Here is a 7565-nt window from a genome sequence, read left to right as displayed (position 1 = left end):
CACAGCACCAACAGAAGAAAGCAGTGAAGAGTTTTGCTGGCTTCTGATTCCAGTTGATCATAATAATAATAATAATAATAATAATAATAATAATAATAATAATTTATTTGTATCCCGCCTCTCCCTATTTGAGGGTCAAGGTGGGTAACAGAAAATCATATGTAACAGTAACGTAAACAGTAAAAAAGCATAACCATCTTTACCACAACCCTCCAATCCTCCCTCCCTCACTTAAAAGGACAATAAAGTCATAAGATCCCTAACTACAGTTACAGTTCAGTTCATTACAGAATTACAAAATGGCGAGATTACAAAATTAGGCCAAAGTGATCATATTAAGAGCCGGGACAGGTAGGACGGGTGGACAAATTTTATTCTTTTAGGAGGTCAGTCTGGGAAGGCCCGCCAGAAGAGATCCATTTTTAAAGCCTTTTTAAAGGCGTTGAGGGATGTAATACAGTGGACCCTTGCCTTACGCAGGGGATCCGTTCCGGACCCCCCGCGTAATGTGAATTCCACCTATGCTTGTGCGCGCGGTAGTGCGATGGTGCAGTGGTGCGGCAGCGAGCGCGCGCCATGGGCGCACACCCCATTCATCTGAATGGGACCCACTGCCCCATGTGCTTCTGCGCAGTATTGAGCACATAACACTCAAAGCCACATATAGTGCCCCCGTGTAAGACAGATCTATTCCAGCAGTCCATTCCAAATTTTTGGAGCATCCGTTGAAAAGGTCCTCTGGGAAGTCACTACCAATCTTGCTTTCTTTGGCTGCAATAAATTCTTCCCAGAGGAATTTAGTGTGTGGGAAGGATTGTATGGAAGGAGGCATAGTCAATTCCTGACTTTTTGTAGGTCACAAGAAAATGACCTGGACAATTCATGCAACTGGATAGATCAGACAGCTTCAAATTTGGCTTCTCTTCCCTTGAGAGGCACAGAGTAACCTTCTATTATATGTATTGGATCCTCTTCGGAAGCTTTGTGGTTTCCACCAAGCTTGTCTGAATGCACTGCTCTATTGATCAGCAGGGTGGGGAAAAAGCAGGAGTTTGGGAGAGTTGGAGATCTAGCTTCCACCTAGAATAAAAAGTGATCTTGGACAAGATGAGATCTCATGCTTCCAAAATGCCTCTTTGAGATCAATATACAGCCAACCTCATTCACAGTCTAGATAGAAGATTTAGTTCTTCTCAACTATGTTCCTGAATTTCTTTTCTTTCTTTTTTCATAGGATACAGTTTGGCTTCTGTATTGTGATGACACTTTAAAGTGCGAAGACTTCATTTTTTTCAGATACAAGTCTTTCATGTAGCCTTGGCCAAATAATATCAGAGATGAGAATGTTATGTTGGCTCTTTCTTCATACCACACTATTCTTGTAGTGACTTGTCAAGAAAGAATATTCACCAAAGTATTGAAAATATGTGGACGTACCGGACCTAGAAGAATGGAAATGGAAAATATATGATTATTATATATTTTCAATATATTATGTGATGGATAAATGAACATGTTTGTTAAACCAAAAATCTTTGGTGAAATTTAATTTGGATTGGGAGCCATGGATAGAATATATAAAGAAGGAAGACAGTAATATAAACAAGGTATTAGACTGTTAATATAGACATAGACTTCATAAAGTATGACTGAAATGTTAATTTAGCTATTTAGTTATATATTGAGGATGTTGACCTGTGGGAGAATTGAATAGATTAATTTTGAATACAAGAGGGATGTAAAGTGAACAGAAATACAGTGGGTTGAGTATTAACAGTTGGAACTTAAGCTGTAAATTGATGAAAATATAATAATAGATTATTTATAAAGATTATAAAGATATTGGATATGGGATAAAGTTATAGTTAAGAGTATATATAGAAAGTACTAAGAAACAAACAAATGTTAAGGATCTCAAGAAATCAGGAAGTTTTATGTTATGTCTTAATAATTAGAGTTTTCATTTTTTGTGATGTTAGTGATGTTTGTGTATGTCTTGATTTATATGTATTTTAATACAATACAATAAAAAATATTCACACTCCTGTGCACACTTGTCTATACAGAGTGTATAGGAGTGGGCCATAATGCAGTGACGTTATGCACACTTACTGTACCATGTTAACAAAGCCAATTTAGTAACAGTCTGAGTTGCATTCCAATAAACTTTCAAAGGATCAGGGGTAAGCACAGCAGGAATGAGATGGGATTACTTTACAACAGCATTGCCATTGTCACTGTAAAAATGTACCTGCTATACATCTGCATTATAACAAGATGGCTGGTATGGGCTAAGATCAGTTGTGCCATTTGAAGAGCAAAAGGTTTTTATGCTTATGGTTTTAGTATAATGGAGCCTCTGAAATCAAAGCCGAGCTATCGAGATACAGCCAGATAGGAGGTCTCAGAGTTAATAAAAGAATACATAATAAAGTGTGACAGTTTTACGCATTTGCGAACCGTTTCTGGAACTAACAATGCACAGAACAATGAACATGCATGATTTTTATTATGTTATGTATTTTAATTATACAGTAGATATGCATGCATTTTAAAGTGCTTTTTTGGTTTTTTAAGGGGGGGAAGAGTAACTGAAATATGAACTTTCAGTAGGAGAGAAACTAGAAACTGGGCAGAGAATGAGATCCTTGAAATGGCAGATGGTGCCTATTGGTGAGGCAGCCTAAATTCTCCTAAATTGTCCAAGTTTACACCTGTAGATCCTCTATTTGGTGGAGGCACAGAGTGGATTAGAGGCAATTGGTGGAAGTGTATATATTTAAGGTGTAGGCTTAAACACCCTAAAGGCACTGAATCATGTCTGATTTTGGAAGCTAAGCAGGGTTAGGCCTGGTTAGTTCTTGAATGGGAGTCCACCAAGGAAAACCAGGTGCTGTAGGGTATGTTTTAGAGCAGTGATGGTGAACCTTTTCGAGGCAGAGTGCCCAAACTGCAACTGAAAACCCACTTATTTATTGAAAAGTGCCATGTTACTCTGGGCTTTCTAGTAACAGACTCTGGCAAACTCTGCTGGGGCGACGGCACATGTGCCCACAGAGAGGGCTCTGAGTGCCACCTCTGGCACGCGTGCCATAGGTTCGCCATCACTGTTTTAGAGGAAGAAACTGGCAAAACCACTTCCGAGTATCCCTTGCCTAAAAACACCCTATGAAGAATTCATGGGATCGCCACAGGTCAGCAAGTGACTTGAAGGCACATAAAACAAACTAGTTTTTCCCCCATGTGTATTTTTTTTCCGTCAGCAATCTGTGAAATTTAATCTCCTAGGAATCGAAATCACATCTGTGAGAGCCTGATAAGTATTTGACTGTCATGTCTATACCAGTGTTGGTACACAGATAGACTCAGAAATACTGAACATCAAATACAAAATGCCACTGGTTGTCAAAAATCAAATGCTACTCAATGTAGATAGAATCATAGAGTTGGAAGAGACCACAAGTGTCATCCAGTCCAACCTCATTCTGCCATGCAGGAACTCACAACCAAAACTATCTCCACAGATGGCCATCCAATACTGGACACAGTATTCTAGGTGAGGCCTGACCAAGGCAGAATAGAGTGGCACTATTACTTCCCTTGATTTAAATACTATACTTCTACTGATGCAGCGTAAAATAGCATTGGCCTTTTTAGCTGCCACATCGTACTGTTGACTCATGTTCAACTTGTGGTCTACTAGGACTCCTGATCCCTTTCACACGTCTCCTTAAGTCTCTGTAAGCCAGGTGTCCCCCCATCTTATATCTATGCATTTCATTTTTTCTCCCTTAGCCCAGTATCTTATATTTCTCCCTGTTGAAGTCCATTTTGTTAGTTTTGGCCCAGGTTTCTCCTCTATTCAAGTCATTTTGAATTTTGATCCTGTCCTTTGGGGTAGTTGCTATTCCTCCTAATCTGTTGCCATCTGCAAATTTGATAAAGCATGCTCTCTATTCCTTTATCCAAGTTATTAGTAATAATAACAATATTTATTTATTTATACCCCGCTCTTCAGCCAAAAGGCTATCAAGGCATCTTACAAATTGTTAATTAAACATTTCCCTGCCCTCGGGCTTACAATCTAAAAAGACAAGACACAAAAAGAGAAGGGAATGGCAGTGGGGAAGAGGGAAAGTCCAGCAGATCTTCTCTCCCTCGGAGGCCTGGACCAGGGCAGATGGACTGGAGGGAGGGCCCTTCTTCTTGCTCCAATTAGGCCAATGGTTCTGACCTGATCTTCTCTCCCTCTGGATCAGTGGTTCCCAACCTGTGGGTCAGGACCCCTTTGGGGGTCGAACGACCCTTTCACAGGGGTCAGCTAAGATAATCAGAAAACACATATTTGCATGTAGCCATGAAAATAATTTTATGACTGGGGGTCACCACAACATGAGGAACTATGGCCTGTTACAGACTGCCAAAATAAAGCTGCTTCGGGTCTCTTTGGAGGTATGCTGTTTAAATGATGCATGCGTCCTAAGAATCCAGAAGTTGCACCAAAGCTGCCCTCCAGTGCTTAGGAGTGGACTGTGGCTTTGGCGCGACCTCCGGACTCTTAGGACCCATGCATCATTTAAACAGCATACCTCCAAAGAGACCTGAAGCAGCTTTATTTTGGCAGTCTGTAACAGGCCTATATTAAAGATCCGTGGCATTGGGAAGGTCGAAAACCACTGCTCTGGATGATGATGGATGGAGGGAAGGCCTTCTTCTTTTCAAGCAAAGCATACCAAATATAATGTTTAAACCAAATTTGAATACAACTTAATGGACAAAAACTTCCTGTCCTCTAAATTCGGGGAGTCAGTGTCCTCATTTCAAACCTCCTACCTTTTCACCGTTCAAAATAATGAACCAGGAATTCTGTCTTCTCTTGTTTCATCTCTTTTTTTTCATCAACTTTCTTCAACCGACACAAAACCTACACAAAAATATAGACATTTAAATGCGACTATATAATTATGTATTTCTCCCATCTTCTGTCAATATTATATCCATATATATATATATATATATATATAATGATTTGTCCAACTGATATCTAGCTAGTTTGTTGCCACTGTTATGACCCCTTTGGACCTTAAATAGTCCATCACTTCTGCCCATTCCATATTTAAAGTTTCCCATCGGTCTATTTCTTAGCAATTGCGTTAAATCATTTTCTCTAAGGGCATACCTTTTCCATAACCTATCAGATATGTCAGGAATTTCTTCATTTTCCCAGTGTTTTGTACGTATTATTCTAGCAGCAGTTGATTTAAAATAGCATTTACTAAATAATCAGAAGACTAGGAATGGGAAGGACAGTTATGCAAGAGCTAGAAAAGACCCCAAAGAGCAAAGATATACAAATGAGCACTAAAGTTAGAATTGCCCAAGACGCTGTATTTATTGCGCATGTATAGATAAGATGTGAGGGCGGGAAAGTGAAGAACGAAGATGAGAAGGAAACCAATTCATTTGATATCTGCTACTGGAGAAGAGGGCCAAGGATACTCTGGATGGCCAAGAAGACAAATGAATGAGATCAAACCAGAAATCTCCCCGGAAGCCAAGGTGACCAGGGCCTGTTACAGACTGCCAAGATAAAGCTGCTTTGAGTCTCTTTGGAGGGATGCTGTTTAAATGACGCATGCACCCTAAGAATCCGGAAGCTGCAACAAAGCTGCACTCTGGTGCTTAGGAATGGAGTGTGGCTTTGGCGCGACCTCCGGACTCTTAGGACCCATGCGTCATTTAAACAGCATACCTCCAAAGAGACTCCAAGCAGCTTTATTTTGGCAGTCTGTAACAGACCCAAATTTAGGCTGGCGTACTTTGGACGCATGACGAAAACACATGAATCGCTGGAAGAAACGATAACGCTGGGAAAGGTGGAGGGAAGCAGAAAGAGAGGAAGGCCGCATGTTAGATGGAGGGATCCAGAGTATGACTTTACAGGAACTAAGCAGAATACAGTGGTACCCCGGGATACGAATGCGCCGCCTTACGAAATTTCCGGGTTACGAAAAAAATCCATTTAAAAACATTTTTCCGGGTTACGAAGGTTATTTCGGGTTACGAAAAAAAATTTGGTGCTTTTCGGCGCGATTTCACACGGAATCATGGCTTTCGCTATTAGCGCCTAAGGGCTTTTCGGCTAGCGAAAGTTTCCGGGTTACGAAAGCGGCGGCGGAACGAATTAATTTCGTAACCCGGGGTACCACTGTAGTAGGAAAGGGAGATGTTCCTGGGTTGCCCTGGGTCAGGGTCCACTCCAGAGCAGCTAACAACAAGCCTCATTACAGGACAGCCAGCATGGCGCAGTGGTTTGAGTGTTGGCCTCTGGAGGCCAGGGTTCGAATCCCCACGCAGGGACGTAGCCAAGGGGGGGATCTTGGGGTCCAGACCCCCCCCCTTCCATTAGAAAAATGAATGGTGTGTGCTGCTGCACTGCCGCACTCAAGCCCCATTATAATGGTGGCACTTAGTCTGGACCCCCCCCCTTCCCAAAATCCTAGCTACGTCCCTGCCCCGCGCGGCCATAGAACCCCACTGGGAGGCCTTGGGCAAGTCACACTCTCTCAGCCTCAGAGGAAGGCAAGGCAACCCCACCTTTGACCAAACTTTGACGGGAAACCCCTGTGATAAGCTTAGGGTTAAATTGTGGCGAGCAAAAAGCTTGTAGGGGCTTCGACTCATAGAATCCTAGGGTTGGGAGAGACACAAGGGCCATCCAGTCCAACCCCTTTATTCTGCCATGCAGGAACTCTCAATCAAAGCATCCCCTGGGACAGATGGCCATTTAAACAGGGCTATCATATCACCTCTTAACCTTCTCTTCTCCAGGCTAAACATCCCCAGCTCCCTAAGTCTTTCCTCACAGGGATTCATGGTTTCCAGACCCTTCACCATTTTAGTCACCCTCCTTTGGACACATTGCTCCAGTTTCTCAATGTCCTTCTTGAATTGTGGTGCCCAGAACTGGACACAGTTTTCCATGTGGGGCCTGGCCAGAGCAGAATAGGGTGGCACTATTACTTCCCTTGATCTAGATACTATACTTCTATTGATGCAGCCTGGAATCGCATTGGCCTTGTTAGCTGCCGCATCACACTGTGGACTCATCTCCAACTATGTGGTCTATTTGGTCCTAGATCCTTTTCGCATATGCCAGGCGTCCCCCCTCCTTTATCTATGCATTCAATAGGGTTTTAAAGGTTCACTGAATAAAGTTTTATTAGCCGACGCTGGGACTCGAACCCGGGTCTGCCGGAGCCTCAGGTCCAGCGCTTAAAGCCCTGCGCCACGCGGGCAGCGATGGAACTCGCGAAGAGAGCGAGGTCACCTCAGGGCTGAACAGAAGACCCAGCCTCAAATGGAAGGTTGGATACTCCTCATTTGCATGCAGCCAATCAGCGGCGGGAGGCCACTCCCGGAGCGGCAGGAATAAGAAACAGTTAAAGGGTGGGGGGGGGGGGGTTTGTGGGCGTGAGCGCGTCGATGGGCGATTGAGGCGGCCTGGCCCTCGGTCCATCATCCACGCCTTGGGCAGCCAGCCGGCATCTCGGCCTTCCATTGCT

The 7565-nt window shown here is 43.1% G+C and overlaps 1 long non-coding RNA gene across 1 annotated transcript; it reads right to left on the bottom strand.

Moving 5' to 3' along the window:
* Positions 1-253: 253 nt before the first annotated feature.
* Positions 254-7329, bottom strand: LOC149316627 (uncharacterized). The gene is made up of 3 exons (XR_016280511.1): positions 7209-7329; positions 4834-4924; positions 254-1442 (listed from the first exon to the last, which is right to left on the bottom strand). It is a non-coding gene; the product is annotated as an uncharacterized LOC149316627 (long non-coding RNA).
* Positions 7330-7565: the final 236 nt, after the last annotated feature.

This window comes from Sceloporus occidentalis, unplaced genomic scaffold (assembly GCF_023333645.1).
Source record: "Sceloporus occidentalis isolate IW3139 unplaced genomic scaffold, rSceOcc1.0.p SCAF_3, whole genome shotgun sequence".
NCBI classification, from domain to species: domain Eukaryota; kingdom Metazoa; phylum Chordata; class Lepidosauria; order Squamata; family Phrynosomatidae; genus Sceloporus; species Sceloporus occidentalis.
The sequence above is the reverse complement of the archived record's forward strand: the minus strand, read 5'-3'. Positions and strand labels throughout refer to the sequence as shown.